This window comes from Macaca fascicularis, chromosome 8, assembly GCF_037993035.2.
Source record: "Macaca fascicularis isolate 582-1 chromosome 8, T2T-MFA8v1.1".
Taxonomy (NCBI): Eukaryota; Metazoa; Chordata; class Mammalia; order Primates; family Cercopithecidae; genus Macaca; species Macaca fascicularis.
In genome coordinates this window covers 139,636,644-139,660,142 of record NC_088382.1, presented here as the reverse complement: position 1 = coordinate 139,660,142, position 23,499 = coordinate 139,636,644, and the positions used below count along the sequence as shown (strand labels likewise).

General features: G+C 50.2%; 1 protein-coding gene and 1 pseudogene across 38 annotated transcripts in view; both read left to right on the top strand.

Annotated features, from left to right (window-relative positions):
• Positions 1–820: 820 nt before the first annotated feature.
• CYRIB (CYFIP related Rac1 interactor B) overlaps positions 821–23,499 on the top strand; it is a 175,930-nt gene continuing 153,251 nt past the window's right edge. For 19 of the 38 annotated variants that reach the window (XM_073999458.1, XM_015455180.4, XM_073999447.1 and 16 more), the window contains exon 1: positions 821–894. The gene's annotated coding sequence lies outside the window, so the exon portion shown is untranslated. Of the gene's footprint in view, positions 895–1,039; positions 1,126–23,499 lie in introns of those variants that run through there. The other 19 variants (XM_073999454.1, XM_015455179.4, XM_073999442.1 and 16 more) reach the window with 1 other exon arrangement.
• LOC123575374 (U7 small nuclear RNA) lies at positions 12,669–12,719 on the top strand (annotated as a pseudogene).

Genomic DNA, 23,499 nt, shown 5'->3' with positions numbered 1-23,499 from the left:
GAGCAAGGCAGAGGGAAGGAGAGTATCAGTTTCCTAGGCACGTCCTGTTACAGGGAGAAAAACACAGTATTCTCCATTCTAGACCAGGGGAAAGATGAGGTCTCCCATAACACCTGAAACTGGAATTACGGTGAGGAGCTTTTTATGTGGGAATTTCTGTACTAAATTTAAAGTCCTTGGAGAACCGCTTAGGGTAGCACTGACAGCCCACACCCTCCCCTCACCCCGCTTTATTTTTCCTCTGGCATAGTACTTAGCACCATCAGATCCATCAGATATTTACGGCCTATCCCTGCTGCCCCTCCCGGGCAGGGATTTTGTCTTGGTTCGCATCTGCAGCTCCAGGGCCTAGAGCAGCCCGGGCACTTAGTAGGCCCAGTGAGTATCTGCGGGAGGGCTGAATGGGTGCGTGGACAACATTCCTCTTACTGACCCCCCTGAGAGGTGAGCCAGGCAGGGACTGTCACCATTCCTGAAGTCCAGGTGAGGGGGAAGCGACCCAGGGACAGGAACCTGGCCGGTCCGAAGGTCTGGAGACCGGGACTCGAGCCCAAGCCCTGCCTGACAGGCCGTGACCTTGGGGGCCACCGCTGCCCCTCTGAAGGCCGGGTTTCCTCCTCGCACAATGAGGGCAATGACCCCCAACCGCAGCGCGCCCCGCGGTGACTTGCCCAAGGTCACCACCATCCCGGGCCCGTGGCGCCCCGGCTCGGGAGGACATGGGCCAGGCGGGCGCGGGGTTCTGGGGTGGGGGCCGGCGCAGGGCGGTCCCGGGGCGCGGAGCGCGCTGACGCCGGGGCCCCGCGATGCGGCGGGGACTGGGCGCGGGGGGAGGCGCGTCGCGAGGCGAGCGTCCTCCTTTTGTGCGAGCGCCGGCGGCTCGGCTTCTCGAAGGTAAACAGCGCTTCCTCTTCCTCTCTGCCGCGCCTCTTCCTTTTATAGTTATTTCTCGCCTGGCACTCGCCCGGGCCGCTGCTGCTGCTGCTGCCGCCGCGGCGGGGGCAGCTCGCAAACCTGTGGCGGTGACGTGAGCCCCGCCAACCCGGAAACGGCGGCGGCGGCACCGGAGGCTCCGAGTCTCTTGCGCTCCCGCGCCGCGCTCCCCTCGTCCGCCCGGGCCGCCAGGTACGTGGCGGGGCTCTGAAGGCGCCGCCGCCCGGCCAGCCCGCGCGCGCGCCCCTGGAGCCGATTTGCTCCTGGAGAGGGCGCGGGGTGCGGGGCGCGCGCGTGATGGGTGCAGGGAGAGGCTGGGGTGCAATCCGGGCCGCCGGGCCGGGCGCTGCGGCGGGTGGACAGGGGGCGCCGCCGGGGTGGGGGCGTCCGGGCCGGCGGGCGCGGGGGTCCCGGGGGAGGCTTCTTGAGTGCGCGGGGGGTGGCGGGCGGACGCGAGAGGAGCGCGCAGCGGGGCCGCCGCCCGGGTTCACCCAGCTGCGGGGCCGGCGCCTGGTGCGCCTCGAGGCAGGGGGCGCTCAGGTCGGGGTGGCTGGTCCTGGGCAGACCCTTCCTGCGAGCCAGGTGTCGGCGCGGGGACTGACCCAGGCAGCAGCGCTGGCCCCCGGCCACCACCCATCAGGGGCTTGGAAGGCCAGTGGCATTCGATTTGAGGAACTAGAGGGGGTGAACAAAATCTCCATTGGCCTCAAGACTTCCTCCTGGGGTGGCCACCCGCCTATGTTTAAAGAGCACTTCCTCTTCGTCTTTTATCTTTTCATCATCTTTCTTTTTAAATGGAAGTTCAGTGTTAACGGGTGGGTACCCTTGCAGCCTGCAGGGCTTTCGTGGGGCTGTGTACACACACACTGGGGGTGGGAGAAACCTGTGTGCCCTTTGAAACGTGTGTCCTGTGTCGGGGTGGAAGGAAGGAGGTCTTCCCATGCTGGAGCTTCTTGGGGTGTGTTTTTGCTACCCACCCTGCTGCGTGAGGTGGAGGGGTGCGGAGGGATAGAGTGGGAAGCTGGGGCTGCGGAGGAGTGTCACGTGCACTTTGCACCCATATTTAATTCCTGGCCCTGCCGTTTACTAGCTGTGTGACCTACCTTGGGCAAGTCGCTTACCTTCTCTGAGGGTCCCGTCTGTAAAATGGGCTGCTGCGAGTAGGGCCTTGAGAAAACCAGCGTAGATTTCCTGGCCTGGAGGGGGCGCAGTGATAGAAAGTGTCATTGCCAGTCACCTTGAATTTCTGCATCCCCAGCACCTAGAAAGGGTGCCTTGGAGCACGTGGGAAGCACCCCATGGATAATTGTGAGATGAACGGGTGGGTGGTGAATTTTGAGAGGTGAGCCAGTGTGCTTCCACATTTTGGCTTCCTTGCCCTGTAACTTCCATCCACCATCCCCAGGGAGCAGTTTTGCCATGGGAGTTGGATGGACTCCTCCCCTCTCTGAGGAAGACCATCTTGTGAAAATATATTGACTCTCTTGTGAAAAAGGGCTTAAACTCTGACTTTGAGATTCTCCCATTCTTGGAAGATTGCACTGGGGGAAAAATAAAAAGAAGGCGTCATTTTGATTGCCACTGCCAGATGACTGACTGAGGCCAGCAGCCAAGGCTGAGCCAGGGCTGACGGCTGGGATGGTTTCCCAGGCCTGGGGTTCCTGTAATGTGGGGGAAGCCCGGAAGAGGTGGGTTTTCTACCTTGGTCGGCATGCAGAAGTGGTCAGCTGGCCTGAGTTTTCTTCCTGGGGAGACACGTTGGAATTTGCACTCTAGATCCTTGTTGGGCTCACAGCACGGAGAAGGGCAGAGTGTGTGATGCAGGAGGCTGCAGTGGGTTCTAGCACAGGGAGACTTGGAAATGGTTTTCAAATAAAGGCCGATATATGTTTCTACCCTTCACTTTGGGATATTTTCAAGTAATTTTGCTCTCTCTGACAGCCACCCCTTCTCCTTTCTCAGCTCCCAAAGTCTTCTGTGTACCTCTCTTAGGATCCTTAGCTCTGTGGGTCCCCCAACTCCCGAGCCCTGTAAGTGCTACTATTATTTTTAAGAGACAATAGCAACGTCCTGCAGTTTGAGCATGTGCAGATTCATTTTGTTTGTGTTTTGGAGAAAGGGTCTCACGGTATTGTTGAGGTTGAAGTCTTGCAGTGGTGTGATCATGTCTTACTGCACCCTTGACCTCTCAGGCTCAAGCCATCCTCCTACCTCAGCCTCCCAAGTAGCTGGGACCACAGGTGTGCGCCACCATGCCCAACTAATTTTTTAATGTTTTGTAGAGACAGGGTCTCCCTGTGTTGCCCAAACTCCTGGGCTCAAGGGATCCTCCCTGCCTTAGCCTCCCAAAGTGCTGGGATTACAGGCGTGAGCCAGTGTGCCCGGCCCAGGTTCATTTTTAATGACTGAACTGTGGAGTGGTCAGGGTTACCTGTAAAGGAGAGCTAGGGTTCTCATTTTCCTGAGACTTAGAGAGAGTGCAGGACTTGGCCCAAGACGTTCAGTCAGGAAGGGGCAGATTGAGGGTCCTCACCTAAGTCTTCGGCCTGCAGAGCTCACGTTTCTTCTTGCAGACCCTGAGTGATCTTTGTGCTTCCTCTGGCACCTGACTTGCTGCCTGGCACATGCAGGAAACGGTATGTGTCTTTGACAGAATGAGCAGAAGAATGATGGGTTCCCCTTTGCTCTTTGAGGATGGACATTCTTTTTCCATCTCAAGGTCAGCACACTGGCCCGCAGTTGACCTTGAAATGGTTCTCCCGTGGTTCCTCCCTATGTGGAATCCTGGTCCCTGACAGCTCTTCTGTCAGGATCCAGAGACCCATGCACAGGAAGCACAGGAAGGACGCTCGAGGGATGCCGGTGCCAGGAGGTTGTGGCCTCACCCGTGCTCAGCATTACTGCCATCTCGTTAATTGAAGAGACCACCATTCATGTGGCTTTGGCGGTCTGGGACTTGGCTGTCTTCAGCAAAATCATCCACCACTGAGCATTGTAAAGGAAAATTCATTTTAATCTGAATTTTCACTATCTCTTGGCCGTGCAGCCTTCGAGAGGTCACTATACTCTCGGCACCCTCTTTTCCTCATCTCTAAACAGGCAAAAGAATCCCCATCGGTTTCCCAGGGCTCCTGAGTAAGAGAGTAAGATCCAAATTCATACCTCGGTTTTCTTTCTCACTGCTCATGTGCATGGAACCAGGTTTGTTCCCTTCTTGGAGCCTCAGTGTTCTCATCTGTAAAATGGACACATATGTCATGGGGTTGTGTTGCTCCTGGCGTAACGTAAGCAAAGCCCTTAGCGTAGGCCCCTGTTCCCATTGCATAATAGTGGTCCCCATCCATGATTTTTGTTAACAACAGTAATAATCACTGTTTCCTCAGCAAGCGTATGGGCATCTCAAAGGCCAGATTCATCTCTCTGTTTTAGCTTGAATTGGAGCTTCTTTTTTTTTTTTTTTTTTTTGAGACAGAGTCTTGCTCTGTCGCCCAGGCTGGAGTGCAGTGGCTGGATCTCAGCTCACTGCAAGCTCCGCCTCCCGGGTTCACGCCATTCTCCTGCCTCAGCCTCCCGAGTAGCTGGGACTACAGGCGCCCGCCACCTCGCCCGGCTAGTTTTTTCGTATTTTTAGTAGAGACGGGGTTTCACCGTGTTAGCCAGGATGGTCTCAATCTCCTGACCTCGTGATCCACCCGTCTCGGCCTCCCAAAGTGCTGGGATTACAGGCTTGAGCCACCGCGCCCGGCCGAATTGGAGCTTCTTGAAAGAAATAAATTCGGGTGGGAGGAGTGAAGGGTTGATTTTTTTTTTTTCCTCTTCCCTAAAGGGGATACTTGATAAAGGCCTGTTGAAGACAGACTCCTTCTGATCTTGTTTTTCATTCATTTCTCAGGGTAAGGGCTGTCCCCCGTCCCTGTTTTTCTGTCTTTCTTGTAAAGTCCCCTCTTTATGTGTCTGTGACACTCATTTCCTATCTTCTCATAACCTTCGCATCGACTTCTTCCTGCATTCGGTTGAGACTTTCCTTCTCTGGGCTCTCAAATGGACCAGGTCCTTTTGCTTCAGTAGAACTTTGGCAATTAAGTCTTTGATAGCCTTAAAACAGGTGATTGGCCGCCCCAGGCTGAAAGAAAGGCCTAGGATGCACAAGGTTAAGAGCAATTTTTTTTCCTCTCCTCCTTTTCTCCTTCTAGAGGCAGTGAAGGTTTGGGGGCCCTGCAGCCTGTGTTCACATCCTGGCTCTGCCACTCACTAGCTCTGTGGCCTTGGCCAAGCGACTTCCTTTCTCTTTGTCTTTCTCTTCATCTTTCAAATGAGGACTAACAGTCGCCACCTGGAAGTGTTGTTGTGAAGATCAACCCAGAGGTTGTATGGACAGTGCCCAGCAGAGAGCATGGCACCTAGTAGGTGCTCAGCAGTGTCTGTTTCTTCCCTCGGCCCCTGGTGCTCTTTCTGTCCCTCCCCTGGTCCCATCATCTGTCCCCACATCCATCGTCTTGCCCTCCCCGGAGAGAGCTTCAGTTTCCTTTGGGAATAGAGCCTTTGGCTGGCAGGTCATTCCTAGATTAAAGTTGGAACCTCCAAGCTTTATGAAGTCCAAGTGTGCTATTTTAAACCAATTGTGGACTTTTGTGTGGTGCTTCTGCTGAATGGAAAGATAATTGTACCAGAGCTTGTCGAGAAGAGTAAATGGGCGAGTCGTGGAGCTTACATTCTGTCCCATTGATTTTTTTTTTTTCCTTCTTTTGGAGGACTTACTAGCTGCCATCTGCTCCTTGAACATCGTGTTCATAAATATATAAATAATCGAAGTTGATGAGGAGGTTTGCTTAAAGAAGTGTTGCTGAGAGTGATTTTTATAAATATTTAAGATAATCTGAAATCATTAAAGGAATTGCGGGGTTTATTAAGAAACTGAAGACGTGTTTTGGAAAGGATCCTTTTCTTTACAAGCTGAATAAATGTCAAGAGTAGAGAAATGAGGGAAGAGAGCTTTCTGAGCGTGGACATGAGACCCATGCTGGTGAGTGGGCAGCCAGTCTGTCTGACTCTGCCAGGCCTCAGCGTTCTTTTTTTTTTTTTAAATTTTTTTTAATTTTAATTTTAATTTTTGAGATGGAGTCTTGTTCTGTCGCCCAGGCTGGAGTGCAGTGGCACAATCTCGGCTCACTGCAAGCTCCGCCTCCTGGGTTCACGCGATTCTCCTGCCTCAGTCTCCCGAGTAGCTGGGACCACAGGTGCCCGCCACCGCGCCCGGCTCATTTTTTTTTTTTGTATTTTTAATAGAGATGGGGTTTCACCGTGTTAGAGACAGGGTTTCTCCATATTGGCCAGGCTGGTCTCAAACTCCTGATCTCAGGTGATCCACTCGCCTCAGCCTCCCAATGTACTGGGATTACAGGTGTGAGCCACTGCGCCTGGCCGCCTCAGCATTCTTGAAAGCTGCTTGGGCTTCCTTGAGGGTTGGAGAGGGCCAGTGATCAATGTGTGCCAGGAGTCCCCCCGGGGAGCACACATTTCATATTCTGCTTGTGAGAGTCAGTGGCGAGCTTCTAGAAGGTTCCTAAGGCAGATCTCCTTTGGTTAATGATGGGCTATGTTTTAGTGAGACCTGCTAAGTCCCACAGTTCTGGAGGCTTCTAGGTGGTAGAAGCAAGGGAGGGAGGAGTTGGAGGAGAACTTTCCAAACTTGAGTGTGCTGTGCATCACGTGGGGATTGCCTTGGAGGTTCTGAGCAGGGGCTGGGGCGGGCCGAGATGCTGCATTTTGAACACTTTTGCACATAGTGTGATGCCTCTGGATTGTAGACCACACTTTGAGTGCAGTGGGCCAGGAAATCATCCAGCCTGACCCGCTCCCCCTCATTCATTCAGGAGCTGGGCTGGTGCTGATGGTGCAAATCTGTATATAACCCTGGCGGTTCCCGAGGTAGCTTAATGGAGGAGGCAGGCATGCGAAAACACATACCGACAAAGTGACGAAGGCCTAGGACGGCCCTCAAGACAGGCGACAGTGGGAGCAGGAAGGGGTGGTAGAGAGACCGCCTCTGCCTGCCAGCAGGTGCTGAATAAGCCCAGGGGGGCCTAGATGCTGTGAGCCATTGAGATGGGGCTGCCTTCAGGGAGGGGAGGAGGAGAGGCAGTGTGAGCTGAACATCTTCACGTGATGGTGGCCTGTGAGGACTGAGCAGAAGAAACCCCATTCTCAGAGTTTCAGGCCTAAGCATCCAGTACATCCACACAAGGGAACTGGGACTCCCCAGGGGGAAGCATCTTGACCAGGAGGCACAGTCAGGACTGGAACCTAGGCTGCCGACTTCTGAGCCTGGTTTTTGCTCACCGCTCCACAGTGCCGCCGTCTGCATCCCCTGCTGTGTTTAGCAGTAAGGCTGTGAGAGCAGGAGGATGCTGAGGACCGGAGTCTTTCCCTAGTTCAAAATGTACCGCTGTCCTTGACCTTCCTTCAGCAGGGGACCAGACACTTAAATCCATGGTGAAAAAGAAGGCCCAACGTGGGAAAAGTGACAGCTTTGAAATCAACATAAACCGTGCCAGAGACTAATCTTCGTTCTGTCTTCTCCCCTTCCCGGCACCAGCATCCTTTGATAAGAAGGTGGGGGAAGGACAGTGAGGGCCCCGTTGTGCAGAGGAGTTAAGGATGGGAAAGGCTTGGGCGGCAGGAGGAAGAAAAGTGCCATTCTTTCCTCATCTGCTTAATAGAGTCTCCTGCCACTGGCTCTGTCTGGCCGATTTGAGTTCTTTGAAATTTACATCCAGTGCTCACTCAACGAAGCCTATTGCGTGGCAGGGCTGATGGAGCCCTGGCCCTGCTTCTCAGTGCTGCATGACCTTGGGCAAATCGCATCCCACTGCAGAACCAGAATTGTCATTGATGAAGCTGGGCTACTATCACCTGCTTCCCTGGAATGTTTGGAGGATTGAGTGTGATAATGTGTATCAAAGCATCTAGCATAGTCTCTAGCAGAAACCCTCCATATATACATCCTTCCTCCCATGAGATATAGTCACGGCTGGGTGAGAGCTGTATGATTTGTCCAGGCCTATCCTTCTGGCAGAGATGGGATCTGAATTTAATGCAGGGGGGAAGTTCTTCAAGATGCTTTTGGGCTGGGCACAGTGGCTCACATGTGTAATCTCTGCACTTTGGGAGACCAAGGCGCGTGGATCACCTGAGGTCAGGAGTTCAACACTAGCCTGGCCAACATGGTGAAACCTCGTCTCTACTAAAAATACAAAAATTAGCTGGGCGTGGTGGTGGGCGCCTGTAATCCCAGCTACTCAGGAGGCTGAGGCAGGAGAATTGCTTGAACCTGGGAGGCAGAGTTTGCAGTGAGCCAAGATTGTGCCATTGCACTCCAGCCTGGGCGACAAAAGGGAAACTCCGTCTCAAAACAAAACAAAACAAAACAAAACAAAACAAAAAAAAGATGCTTTTGAACTCCTCAGGTGGCTTTATGAAAAATGAAACACTGCCATGTTAGTGGTTGGCACCTTTGAAAAAGGACAGTGGCAGGTTGAGAAGCAAGGACCTTGGAACCAAGGAAGTCTTTGATTCAGACCCGATTCCCTAACTGTGAAGTCTTTTGCACATTGCATAACTTCTCTTGGCATCTTAGTGTCTGTTTCCCAGCTTGTTGTGGCTCTTAGGTTAGAAAATGTCTGAATGTACCTGGCATAGGGTCTGGCATCAGTGGATGCTCAGTACTTTGAGTCCCTGGTCTACAGAGCCCCAGTGCTGGGACTCAGGGAGAGGAACATGTAGACTAAGGGAAGTTTCTTTACCAGCCCCAGCTTTGCTCAAAACCAGAGTTGAAGTAGAATGCAGGAGACGACGTGGAAGTGAAACTTGGGCAATAACTTCCTAAAATGTCTGCTTTGCTCCCCTGAACTCTGGTTTTGTGTATTGCCCTCTGCTCCTGGGACACCAGAGACCAACCAGTGTGTAGACAGATCAAACAGGCGTGCAAATGAAAGAATCAAATGGAGATTTCTGTTTTCTGAAAAGTGGTATTTTACAGTCATTCCTAAACATGCCTTCATAACTCTCAAGTTTTCAGGTCTTGAGGGAGCAGTGAGATTCATCCTGCCATTCAGCAACAGAACAGTCACTGAGTGAGCACCTACTGTGTGCTAGGCCCTGTGACGGATCCACGTGGGGAATGATACTGTGTGCCCCACAGCCACCCGACACACGTCCCTGAGGCCTGAGCAGCCTGGAGAGTGAAGGAGTTTGGGTTTATTTCTTTGGGTTAACTTAAACTCAGCCCTTCTAGGCCCATTCTTCTCACTCAGGAATTGGAGAAGTTTTTCTGAGGGGTTTGGAATGGGATGGCAGGGAGAGTCACCAGACACCGTGAATGACAGGCCAGTGAGTTGATGGTGGCGAGTGGAGCAGGAGCAAGGGGGTGAGGTCACATTTCTAGACTGTGTGTGCAGGCAGCTATGGACCTGGCAGAAAGCCCCTCTATTTTTATTTTATTTATTTATTCTTTTTGAGACAGAGTCTCGCTCTGTCACCCAGGCTGGAGTACAGTGGCACGATCTCGGCTTACTGCAACCTCTGCCTCCTTGGGTTCAAGCAATTATCCTGCCTCAGTCTCCTGAGTAGCTGGGACTACAGGCACCTGCAACCATACCTGGCTAATTTTTGTACTTTTAGTAGAGACGAGGTTTCACCATGTTGGCCAGGCTGGCTTCGAACACCTGACCTCAGGTGATCTGGCTGCCTTGGCCTCCTAAAGTGCTGGGATTACAGGTGTGAGCCACCATGCCTGGCCTGAAAGCCCCTCATAACAGGGCTCCCATCAGGATCACATTGTGGGTTTCTGTGATTTTTTGGTCTCCTTTATGGCAATATTAACTTTCTTTTATGGGGCATGGAGCAGGTGTCCTGTACTTTGTTTTTGTTGTTGTTGTTTTTTGGAGACAGAGTTTCGCTCTTGTTGCCCAGGCTGGAGTGCAGTGGTGCAATCTTGGCTCACTGCAACCTCTACCTTCCGGGTTCAAGCATTTCTCCTGCCTCAGCCTCTCAAGTAGCTGGGATTATAGGCATGTGCCAACACGCCCAGCTAATTTTGTATTTTTAGTAGAGACGGGGTTTCACCATGTTGGGCAGGCTGACCTCGAACTCATGACCTCAGGCAATCCATCTGCCTCAGCCTCCCAAAGTGCTGGGATTACAGGCGTGAGCCACTGCGCCTGGCTGTGTCATGTACTTTGAATATTTTATTTCTTACTTTCATGGTAACTCTTGTGAGGCAGGTCATATTATTCCCATTTTACAGATGAGAAAACTGAGAAAACCTGGAGGCTAATAAAAAGCAGAGCTGGAATTCAAATGTGCCAGGCCAGCTTCAGTGCCCACCTCCTGTTTTTGCTACCTCCTTCGGGTGAACCTTGAATGTAACTGGAAAAGTCTATGAATGGAGTTGTGTAGCCAAGAGCAGACACTGCTCCTGCTGGACCCTGCTGGGAGAGGGCGGTGGGTTTCTCAGTGGGCATCTCATAACAATGGGCATTTCAGCAGCCCTCAGGGCCAAGAACCACCTACTGCAAACTTGTCAGCCAAGGAAGCTCAGAATTTATAATTGCGGTTGTAAGTAGATTACTTGAGCTAATTTGAGCGGTGAGGTTTTTGGTAAAGTTAGTGTGAAACTGACTCATACTAATAATCTACTTCTTGATGCATTTGGTGTTGGGATTTGTAGCACTTTGCATTGTCCACATATATGCATCCGCACAAGAAAAGATTTGGGGGAAAGAAAGGTCCTGAGACCTTACACTCTGGGGGATTGAATTTGAAAGGAAAATTTCAATGTTTGGATACTGGTCCATGTAGACTTGAGCAAATAAGGTGCACATGGGAGTTAGACCTCTGCTTTCAAGTTCTCCCACCCATTTTCTATTTGTGACCTTGCCAGCATACTCTGTGCACGTGTTCCCTCTTCTGCAGGATTTCTTTAATCTGCTCATACCTTGGGTGTTCTTATGCTTCCTGGGTGGGAGGGTCTATATATATGTGTGTGTGTGTGTGTGTATATATATATATATATATATTTGTGTTTTAGTAGAGATGGGGTTTTACCATGTTGGCCAGGCTGATCTCAAACTCCTGACTTCAGGTGATCCACCTGCCTCAGCCTTCCAAATAAATAAATATATATATTTATATATATATGTGTGTGTGTATGGGTAAATCTCTCTCTATATATATTTATTTTATTTTATTTTATTTTTTTGAGATGAGAGTCTTGCTACGTTGCTCAAACTGGACCCACTCTCCTGGGTTCCAGTGATCCTCCCACTTCAGCCTCCCAAGTAGATGGGACTCTAGGTGCCACACCACTGTACCTGGCAAGCCAGGGTCTTTGTGTTCTTTTCTTTTTCTTTTTTTTTTTTTTTGAGGCAGAGTGTTGCTTTGTCACTCAAGCTGGAGTACAGTGGCGCGATCTCAGCTCACTGCAACCTCTGCTTCCTGGGTTCAAGCGATTCTCATACCTCAGCCTCCCGAGTAGCTGGAATCACAGGTGTGGACTGCCACGCCCAGCTAATTTTTGTATTTTTTGTAGAGACAGGATTTTACCATGTTGGCCAGGCGGGTCTCAAACTCCTGACCTCAAGTGATCTGCCTGCCTCGGTCTCCCAAAGTGCTGGGATTACAGGTTCCCAGCTTTTAATTTTTAAGGCACAGTTGGAGCCGTGAAAGAGGAAGCATCTCCCAGCTAGAGGTGACCCACCCAGGGGCCCCATCAGCCTAGATGCTGAGGAGGTCAGTATCTCACACAATGTAATCTCTTGTTAGAATCTCGCTTTGGGGGCTCTGATTCCAGCCGAAGGTGGAAGACTGTTCGGAGGCAATGGAGGCGCAGAGAGGTGATGTGTGTTGTCCAGTATCACACAGGAGTGTGACAATCATCTAGGCCAGTCTTCGTTTAAAGAAGGAGGGACCAGGCCAGGCACGTGAAAGCCCGCTAAGGGACCCAGCAGTGAAGAGGGCGAGTTCTCTTGACCAGACAGCCTGCCCCTGGGAGGCGGGTTGTGAAGCCACAAGGCCCTGCCCTGGCACCCACCAGCCTGGGTCCTGGTTTCCTGTTCTGATCTGAGCTGGGCTGGTTTTCTGCTAGTTCCTAACAGACAGACACATGCCCCCAAGACCTAAAAGCACCCAAAGAGAAGAAACTCTGCTGAACAGAGTCACATCTTCATGGTGAAGTTCAGAAGTCAGCACAGTAGGCAAAACAATAAAAAATTAAAAAATCCTGGCTGGCCATGGTGGCTCATGCCTGTAATCCCAGCACTTTGGGAGGCCGAGGCAGGTGGATCATGAGGTCAGGAATTTGAGAACAGCCTGACCAACGTGGTGAAACCTCGTTTCTACTAAAAATACAAAAATTAGCCGGATGTGGTGGCACGCGCCTGTAATCCCAGCTACTCGGGAGGCTGAGGCAGGAGGAACTCTTGAACTGGGGAGGCAGAGGTTGCAGTGAGCTGAGATTTTGCCACTGCACTCCAGCCTGGACAACAAAGGCGAGACTCTGTCTCAAAAAAAAAAAATTCCTGACAATCTCCCGAGTTGCTCCTGAAGGCTGGTTTTCCATGCACTGGTTTTGTATGTCTGGTGCTGTACTGGAACATCAATGAGTCAGTGCATAATAGAAACAGCAGTAGACAATCTACAATAAAGTACAATGCACAATATACAAAAAATGGGAAGCAGAGTGCTATAGCTCTTTTAGAATTTGTCCAGCAGGCTTTCCAGTTTCCCCACACTAAAAAACAAAACACAAAAAAACCCATAGAAACAAATACAAACAAATACAATAGGCAAAATATACTTTTATATTATTTAAAGTTTTTAAAATTGAAAAAGAAAAGCATTTGGCCCTTTGAGTATAGCTGAATTCAGCTCAGTGAAATGAGGGTATGGCTGGGTGGCACACGCCTGCCGTCCCAGCTACTCAGGAGGCTCAGGTGGGAGGATCGATTGAGGCCAGGAGTTTGAGACCAACCTGGGCAACATAGGGAGACCCCTGTCTCTAAACAAAAAAAAAAAAAAAGAGGGTACAGTGGAATCCCACTGTATGTTTGATGCACTGAGGACATCTTCAGAATGTGTGAAGTTGTCTTGATACCCAACGGGGGTGTTATCTGTGTAGGTGTGGTTATCCCAGGGTCTCTCATGCCTGAGTGTGATAACCTTGGAGAGAGTTCTTGGATATCTAGTTGTCTGATGTGAGAGACAGAGTGGACAGAGGGAGACAGCCTTTCCTGACCTGGTGAGGCAGAAAGAAAGAAAGAAAGAGAGAAAGAGAGAGAGAGAGAGAGAGAGAGAGGGAGGGAGGGAGGGAGGGAGGAAGGAAGGAAGGAAAGGGAGTCTCTTTGGTTACTGCGGCCCCTAGATTTAGGCCCCTTCTGACTTTGTCATTGTTCCTGCACGTGTCAAGTCTGCAGTTGAAGGCCCCATCCGGGAGTTGATGTGAAAGGGCTTCGGCCTCCTGGGTCTTTGGATTTGATCCCACAGTCCCTGAGGCCCTGCCTGAGTGGACCTGTCTCAAAATAAATGAGTAATAAACGAGGTATGACCTGTGAATATCCCCCCACGGTCCTCCATGATCGATGTGGTTGGAAAATGCTTCTCTCTAGATAAACGAATCATTGGCTCAACACCTTGGACACCTAAAACCAAAAGAAGAGGAACCTGATTTTTTTGTTTTCTCTGATCATCCCCAAATAGCTGCTGGGTGAGGAGGGAGCATTTGATTCCACCGTGGAGCTTATTCTCGAATGCATTATGGAGCTCTCATTCAGCAGGGCAGAGCTGAAAAGCACCTGAGATTGTGCAGCCGATGTGCAGAGACCAGAATGTTCCGTAAGCGCTCACTCCAGAGAAAACCCGACAGGTGTCCCTGACCCTGCCCTGTGGTGACTGTGAAAGGTGTCACCCCAGTGAAGGTACATGCATTTTCTTGCTGGTGGCCAACCAGGTGACCTTTTGAGTCACCCTTCTGGGCAACTATTGCAATTGATGTCAAAAGCCATGAACATCTTCATAACCTTTGACCCAGGGAACCCACTTTGGGAATCTTTCCTAAGAAAAACAGTAAAAAATATGGACAAAATGTTGCATAAATATTTTTAGCTCAGCTTTATGTTATTGTTGTTAAGACAGGGTCTCACTCTGTCAACTAGGCTGGCGTGTAGTGGCATGATCACGACGCAGCCTTGACCTCCAGGGTTCAAGCAGTCCTCCCACCTCAGCCTCCCAAGTACCTCAGTTTTCAATTCAATTGGGAATAGCAGTGGTTCCCTAATCTGATTCCATAGGCTTCTTCAGAATCCCCTGGAATAACTACAGATACTCACATAGATTGGCAAGTGTCATCTCTAGAGGCAGAAGCTGGGACCACAGGTGCCCGCCACCATGCCTGGCTAATTTTTTTATTTTTAGTAGAGATGAGGTCTCACTGTGTTGCCCACACTGGTCTCAAATTCAAGCTCAAGCCACCCTCCCCGCTTGGCTTCTCAAAGTGTTGGGATTACAGGCGTGAGCCATCGTACCTGGCCAGCTCAGCTTTTTACAGTAACAAAATAAATGGGAAATAATCTAAGTGTCTGACAGTAACCACCTACTTAAGTTATGCTTTAGCCGCATGGTGGAATATTACACGGCCACGCAAAGTCAGGGCCATGGAGGCTGTGAGAAGACTTAGAAAACCATCTGTCATTTATAGGAAACAAGACTTTGAGTAAATAGACCAAAATGGTGTCAGAAATTGTGTTAGGGAGATAAGAATATGGAGATATTCTTTCCCTTTCTCTCGTTTGCACATTTTTTTTTGTGATGTGATTATGTTACTTTTATTGTAAGAAAACCTCCCCTTCTCCCCTTCTTTTTTCCTCTCCACTAAGAGTCTCCTCTTCCTTTCTTCTCTTCTGTTGCCCAGGTTGGAGTGCTGCGGTGTGATCACAGCTCACTGCAGCCTCGACCTCCCTGCCTCAGGTGATCCTCCTGCCTCAGCCTCCTGAGCAGCTGGGACCACAGGTGCATGCCACTACATCTGATTAATTTTTAAATTATTTGTAGAGGTGGGGTCTCCCTATGTTACCCAGGCTAGTCTAGAACTTCTGGGCTGAAACAGTCCTCCTGCCTTGGCCTCCCAAAGTGCTGGAATTACAGATGTGAGCCACTGAGCTTGGCCTCTTTTCTTCTTCTCTAAGAAACCTAGAATACTACTGCTTTCAGGAAAACAGAGAAAACCAAAGTTTAGATTACTTCATAAAAGATATAAAACAAAACAGTTCAATTAATAAAACTTAGGCCCAGGCATCCCTGAGGTAGAATACTGACAGGTCTGATTAAAGAAAAACAGCTAGCAATTCTTGAATATATCAGCCACCATGGACCATCTCCTAGATCTACGCAAAAGACATTATTGTTCCCATTTTGTAAATGAGGAAACCTGGCATCAGAGGGAGGTCACAAGATTTTTCTAGATTTTTCTAGAATCTTATCATTCCTTCCAGTCAAGCAGCTGATAGGATTAAGGAATCTAGAGACACCCCCATAGCAGTAACCGTCTTCAGGTCCTGTAGAAATTATTTGCAGGGCCAGGTGTGGTGGCTTGCGCCTGTAATCCCAACACTTTTGGAGGTCGAGGCGGGCAGATCACTTGAGGTCAGGAGTTTGAAACCAGCCTGGCCAACGTGGTGAAACCCCACCTCTACTAACAATACAAAAATTAGCCAGGCGTGGTGGCGCACCTGTAGTCCCAGCTACTCGGGAGGCTGAGGCAGGAGAATCGCTTGAACCCGGGAGGCGGAGGTTGCAGTGAGCCAAGATTGTGCCATTGCACTCCAGCCTGGGTGACAGAGTGAGACTCTGTCTCAAAAAAAAAAAGAAATTATTTTCAGGGAAAGGTAAGATGAATGAGAGCCACTAATGAACAGTTGCCAAGCGTTTTCTGTTTGGGGACTTTATGTAATTCCAAAGCAAAGTGAACTTTGGTTCAGGCGGTGGGAGCTGTGTTCCGTGTGTTCTCAATGGAAGATGAGTGACCTTATGGCACCAAGCACCTGACCAATCTCTCCGCTCCTGCCTCCTGGACGTCTAGGGAGCAAGGGTGCAGAGGGTGTGCCCAACCTGTCTTGGGGAGAGGGGCCACTTTTCAGAACCCTCTTCCTGTGCTCTGTGATGGGAGGCAGGGGCAGAAGAAAAGGACGCGTCTGCCTCTGAGAAGCCCATACGGAGCAGACAGGAGCAGACAGACGAAGGCACCCCAGCGGGTGGCTGAGCTATAACCATTTATGGGATTGCAAATTTCGAGACAGACTCTTAGGGTGTGTGATGCAGCCCACTTGTCATCTTTGCCTGTGTTTTGGAAGGGTTAGGATTCAATGCTCCTCAGCCATTTTTTGTTTTGTTTTGTTTTGTTTTGTTTTTTGAGACGGAGTCTCGCTCTGTCGCCCAGGCTGGAGTGCAGTGGCGCGATCTCGGCTCACTGCAAGCTCCGCCTCCTGGGTTTACGCCATTCTCCTGCCTCAGCCTCCTGAGTAGCTGGGACTACAGGCGCCCGCCACCGCGCCCGGCTAATTTTTTTGTATTTTTAGTAGAGACGGGGTTTCACCGTGGTCTCAATCTCCTGACCTTGTGATCCGCCCGCCTCGGCCTCCCAAAGTGCTGGTATTACAGGCGTGAGCCACCGCGCCCGGCCTCCTCAGCCATTTTTTAAAGGGAGGCACCAAATATAGAAAGTACCTGGTAGGTAGGTACCAAACATATGTTTGATGAATGAGTATATGAGTTAATTTTCTACTTTGGGTGGACAGTTACATTTTTAGGTGGACAATTTTTTATTATTAGATTTTTTTTTTCTTTTAGAAACAGGGTCTTGCTCTGTTGTCCAGGTGCAAGCATGGCTCACTACAGCCTCTAACTCCTGAGCTCCAGGGATCCTCCCACCTTGGCCTCCCAAAGAATTGGGACTACAGGCTCTCTCCACTGTGCCTGGCCGATAATTTACATTGACATCTTCATTTATTTATTATTTTATTTTGAGACAGAGTCTTGCTCTGTCACCCAGGCTGGAGTGCAGTGGTGCAGTCTTGGCTCACTGCAACCTCAATCTCTTGGGTTTAAGTGATCCTAGTGCCTCAGCCTCTGAGTAGCTGGGACTATAGGCTTTGAGCCACCATGGCTGGCTAATTTTTGTGATTTTAGTAGAGATGGGGTTTCACTATGTTGGCCAGGCTGGTCTTGAACTCCTGGCCTCAGGTGATCTGCCCGCCTCAGCCTCCCAAAGTTCTGGGATTACAGACGTGCTTAAATTGGCATCTTTAAAAATATTCATTTCATGCCCAGGATTTATCATTTTGATGTATGTATATAAGTATTTCTGTGATTAGATGCAAAAAGGGGACATGTCTTAGTATCTCAAATAGGCATTTATTGAATGTCCAGAAAAAATCGTAGGTTTGCCCATTGTATTCCCTGTCTGTATCTCCTACCCCACCTTTCTCTTGTCCTCACATCTGGGCTCTCTGCTGCTCAGCACCTGGGAAAGGAAGTGATAATTAAGTCAGCTGCTGTGGCTGAAGGAGTGAAGAATGAACCCAGCTACTTGCTGAGCTGGGCCCTGGGCTCACCAAGCTGAGTCATGCCGAGTCATGCAGGCTCCTTGTCCTTACAGTTTCGAGGGTCAGAGGAAGAAAATGAAGGACTAAAACACAAGGGGAACACGGTGACAGTAGAGGTTTCTGCTGAGTGTACATCATCTCATTTAATCCTCATCAAAACCTTATGGGAGGCCGGGTGCAGTGGCTGATGCCTGTAATCGCAACACTTTGGGAGGTAGAGGCGGGAGGATCGCTTGAGCCCAAGAGTTCCAGAGCAGCCTGGGCAACATCAGGAAGCCCCCATCTCTACAAAAAAATAAAAATATTATCTGGGCATGGTAGCATTCACCAGTAGTCCCAGCTGTTCGGGAGGCTGAAGTGGGAGGATTGCATGAGCCGGGAGGTCGAGGCTTCAGGGAGCTGTGATCGTGCCACTATACTCCATCCTGGGCAACAGAGTGAGACTGTCTCCAGCATATTAAAAATACAAAAGCACAAAACCTTGTGAGAGATTCCATTCAACTTAGCCAATCGTTGGGGGTGCCCACCAGGCAGGAAGCAATTCTGGTAAAAGGTTTAGTCCTGGGAGGAGCTGGGGCCTGTGGCAGTTCCAAGCTTTTCATCATCTGAGGTGTCAATTGCATCTGCTCCTTGGCTGCTTGGTGCACATGGGCCTGTGGGTGCTTGGTGCTCATGGGCCTGGCCTCTGCATCGTGTCACCAGCCCTGCCATTTGCTCACTCTGTGTTGCCGGCGGGTCATGTCACTTGTCTGAGCCTCCCTTTCCTTCCCTGTGGACAACAGTCCTGAGACGGGCCTGGTGAGTGCAGTTCCGCATGTTTGTTGCAGGCCCTGGTGTGTTGTGGGCCCTGGTGACTAAGGTCGGCTCCTCCCCACTGGCCATACCTGGAGGGCGCTGTCACCTTGCTGCTCTCTCAGAGGAGTATGGCTGCCTACTGGGAGGCAGCTGGGGTCTCCTAGTCTGTCCCTGCTCCTCTGCCCCTCCTGCCTCCCACCCTGCCCCACGTTATTCTCAGAGCATGGGACAATTCCTCTGTTAGGGTGAATAATTGAGCGTTAACTCTAGGAACAGACGGCTATGAATAGATGTGAGGGAAGAAAGCGTTTTGCCAAGTTTGAGCTGAGCTGAGGATTGTCGGCGCTGAATTAAAGATGAGTTTCCTGGCTCTCTGTTCTCCTTAGCATTGATCAAGCACCATGTCTTGAATTTTCAAAAAAAGAAGGAGAAGAAAAAAGTCAGAAAGGGGTTTAGATATTTCACCTGAGGTCAGGAGTTCGAGACCACCTTGGCCAACGTGGCGAAACCCCGTCTCTACTAAAAATCCAGAAAGTAGCCAGGCAGGGTGGCACATGCCTGTAATCCCAGCTACTTGGGAGGCTGAGGCACAAGAGTTACTTGAACCTGGGAGGCAGAGGTTGCAGTGAGCTGAGATCATGCCACTGTGCTCCACCCTGGACGACAGAGCAAGACTTCATCTGAAAAAAAAAAAAAAAGAGAGAGATGAGTTTCCTTGAAGACACTGCAAAGCCAACAACTCCCGGGGAGCCAGATTAAAGCACCAATGGGAAATTTCATCAGCAGTGCTTCATCAAAGGCATTGATTGTTTTCTGGGCCTCACTGGTTCCTCTCCCATTGTTGTCCTTAATTGTGGGAACTTGTTCATTAGGGTTTCATTAAGGCTGGCCCTGGCTGTCACCCCTCCTTTGCTCTCTTTGATCACTGCAAAGTCATCCACTTCCTTGTGGAATCCTCAGGGTTCCTCAACATCTTTGCCACTCATGTTCAAATTCAGACCAGACCCTCATATATTTCAGAACAGGGTCCTCCTCTGCACCCAGGTACCTGCTTGGAAGGACCTAGTGTGTGAGAAGCTATTATTGGGAGGAACCTTAGCCCGTATCTGGTGCAGTGGCCAGATGTGGACACTGAGGTCCTGAGAGGAGCTGACAGTGAGTGCTCTGGAAGGGGCAGCCTCCGTTTCTGAGGTTTGTTTTTGTTTTTGTTTTGTTTTGTTTTTGAGACAGAGTCTCACTCTGTCAGCAGGCTGGAGTGCAGTAGAGCAATCTCAGCTCACTGCAGCCTCTGTCTCCCGAGTTCAGACGACGATTCTCTTGCCTCAGCTCCCTGAGTAGCTGGGACTACAGGCGTGTGCTATCATGCCCAACTAATTTTTGTATTTGTATTAGAGATAGGGTTTCACCATGTTGGCCAGGATGGTCTCGATGTCTTGACCTTGTGATCCGCCCCCCTTGGCCTCCCAAAGTGCTGGGACTACAGGCGTGAGCCACCGTGCCTGGCCTGTTTCTGAGCTTCTTTAGGTACCTCTTGTAATTTGAGCACAGTTTCTTCCTCCAAAGGCTGTCCCCAAGGAACCTGCAAATCCACAGGATTTTAAATGCAGTCTTGACAGGCTGTGTGGCAACCTAGTGGCAGGAGGGGGAGGGGACCCACATTAGCTGCATCGTGATTCTCTGGCTCTGTCCAGAGGAACTTAGCACGTATCTCCCACCAGGGACCAATTAATTCTGCAGGAAGTTATGGTTTACATTTTCCCCTGGAAGCTCAGGCCCTGCACACATTTATGTGCCTTGGCCCTCAGAGCATCCTCCTGCAAGTTTTGTTTAATCACAGTCATGATTGAAAACGCACAGCATTTTCCGTGATTTTATTACTAGTCCTTACCCACATTTCATCTGCTTTCCCTTAAACACTTTTTTGGGTCTGTGTTTATAGACCCTGAATAAACACAAATCCTTGACTTTAATTAGGAAGCCAGCAATGGCCAAAAAAGGAGGCTTATTCTGTCTGTTTCTCTTCTACTGTGGATATTGAAAGGAAAGTGAACGACGACAGGGGATCCGGCAGTAGACAATAGAGTGGTCTTGGGGTGAAGGATTGTTGGCGTCTCCTCATCCCCAGTAGACCATGTTCCCTGGGTCAGCTTAAGTGACATCTTGAATAGATCACTTGGTCTCCCTCCCTCCTTCCCTCCCTTCCTCCCTCCGTCCCTTCCTCCCTCCCTCCCTTCCTTCTTTCCTTCCTTCCTTCTTTCATGAAGGCATACCAGCTTTTCATAGCACCATTTCATGATGGTATCTTAGAGGGCAGTGATTTTTGCCTGTGTTCACGCTGGTATCTCTGCACTTAGAATAGAACATACTCTAGGTGTTCAGTAAATATTTGTTTAATGAATAAGTGAGTACCTGCCATTCCATCATTAGGAATCCTTTTCTTTCTTTTAATCCCAGGCTTCTATCTTCAGGGTATCTTAAAAAAAATACCCCGGAGGGAGGGTACAGAATACATTAGATCCCAAACAGTAAGTTGGTCACAGGAAGAGAGATGGAATTCTACGGGCTGCGGGGGAGGGAGGACTCAAAGCTGTCTGATATGTAGAGAGTTGGTTTGGAAATTGGTATAAAGAGAGTGAGAGTAGAGGTCCAGCTAGTTTACTGGCAGTAATATTGTGGGCAAGTCACCCAAGCTCTCTGAGATAAATGTCCTAATCCACAAATGAGGAGGGAATGATAATGCCTTGAGTCTCCCCTGCCCTTTCCCACTTGGCTTCTGTTTCCCCATGGCCCCTCTGTCCTCCTGGGTCTTCCCACTGGCACTTCCTCAGGACATCCATTCTGCTTCACTGTGTGCCAGGCACTGTACTAGGCTCAGGGACTGCAGTGATGGATGGACTAGATGAGTCATCCCAGGACCTCAGTGTCCACATCTGGCCACTGCACCAGATACTGGCTAAGGTCCCTCCCAATAATAGCTCCTCACACACTAGGTCCTTCCAAGCAGGTACCTGGGTGCAGAGGACGACCCTGTTCTGAAATATATGAGGGTCTGGTCTGAATTTGAACATGAGTGGCAAAGATGTTGAGGAACCCTTTTGCATCTAAACCAGGAAGTTTAGCTAGAAAGAGACCCAGGGCTGATACAGGGAGCTGTGATCTAGGAAAGTCTGGGCTACCATGGGCCTGTGGGGTGTGAGGTAGGGGTTGGGGGACATTGATCCCAACCTGATAGGTTAAGGAGGGCTTCCCATAGGAAGTGACAACCAATTGGGTAGCAGCTGTGTTTAATTACTGTTTAGATTCTTAGCTCTAAGCAAAGTGCCTTGGTGTTCAATGAATGAATGAAGGAGTGGATGCCTGTAAAAGTGTCTTATAAACTGGAGTGTGCAGCGCAAATGGTAAGCGCTGGTATTATGATTGTGGAGGGTAGAGCAAGGGCACCTAAAACAAGCTTCATCTCGCAGTTTCCTGAGGACCAGCTGCTGACCGAGAGCTAAGGTCTGCGCAAGAGCACAGCCAACTGGCATGTTGGGGTCAGCCTCTGTCTCTTGTCTCCCACCCAGGGAAGCAGATTGCCATCTACCATGTTGACATCTTTAGCCTACCCAGTAGCCCGCAGCCCTTCCTAAGAGGACCTAGGTTTGCACATCAAGGCCTAGTCCTCTGGACCATGGTCCTAGGGTTGGTGGCTGACTAAGGAGGTAACTGACTGGAAGGGTGTGTGTGTGTATGTGTGTGTTTAGAAATGTGTGATGCCCAGCAAATGCTAAAAAACATCTGGAACGTATATTCACATCACTAACCCTCCACGACAGTTGCCATCCCCAGCGAAGCCTTCCCTGTTGTCCTCTCCTCTAGCTTACTGAACTTGTGGTCAGGGATGGCAACTCATTCATCTTTGTAACTCCAGTGTCCAGCATGAGGCCAGGCACATCTGGGTCTTGGGACAGTTTGCTGAATGAATGAACAAGCTTCAGATAATGTTATTCAGAATGTAGCTGATGCTGAATGGCTTCTAGGGTAGGGGAAGAGGGATGTTTCTGGAAATGACCTTTTGCTACTACTTTAGATGTTTTGCAATAGCAGATGCTTGAAATTCTGCTTCACACTTGTTCTCTGTGGTGAGAGATGAAGAAACACTTCCTTTGTTCACACTTGGCTCTGAGGCTGTGTAGACATGCAGAGGCCTCTCCCTCACTTCCGCCACCCTGGGAGCCCGAGTCCATTCTGTAGGACTCTGTAGGACTCTGTCATGGCGTGATGGCGCTCAGGGGTCTACCTTTACTGAATTCTGCAGCTTTGTGGGTTGGTGGGTCTTATGGGTACTTTTTATATTTTGGGGTGCTCAGCCTCCCACCCACCTTCCTGGCTGGGGGTATCCTCAGTGTGTAAGTCTTGGAGGGAGGCAGAGCCTCTTCTGCCAGTATGGAAGCTGAGGTGGACAAGACATTCTTTTTCGCAGCCTGTGGCCTGCTGAGGCTCTGCCATCTGACCTCAGCTTGGCCACATGACCACTGCTACCTTCAGCTCTGACCCTGGGCTAAGTACTGCACAGATGCAGGGGCAGGAAGAGGTTGTTTAGAGTCAAGGCCCAGTAGGAGTGGCAGTGTCTGCAGCAGACGTCCCCTGACGTGGCCTTGGCCACATTCTCCCCCTGCACAGTATCCGTGGTCCTTTGAGCGTGGCTCTGCACTTTGCCTGTTGATTCTGGGAGTTTCTCATATCTTCTCATCAAAATCCTCTTTTCCATAAAATAGTCATATCTGATTTCTGTTGTCGATGTTCCATAGCCTTGACTGGTGTATGCCACCAGGCTGTAGCAAGGTGCCCTGTGCCTGCTGTGGGCCTTGGTGACATGGTGAGACGGGGAGCTTGGGTGCCTCTCTGCACCTGCCTCCCATTCTGGGAGGTAGATAGCCCCCCAGCCTGATGCCGTGCCTTGAACACCCAGGCTTCTGTGGTTCAGTTCCATAGAGATGAACCCATCTTCGGTGTGGCAGGCACTGTGCTAAGCACAGGCATGCAAAGATAAAGAAACCTGTATCAGCTTCCCAGGGCTGCTTTAGCCATCTCACAAACTGGGGACTCAACAGACATCTAGTGTCTGAGAGCTGTTCTG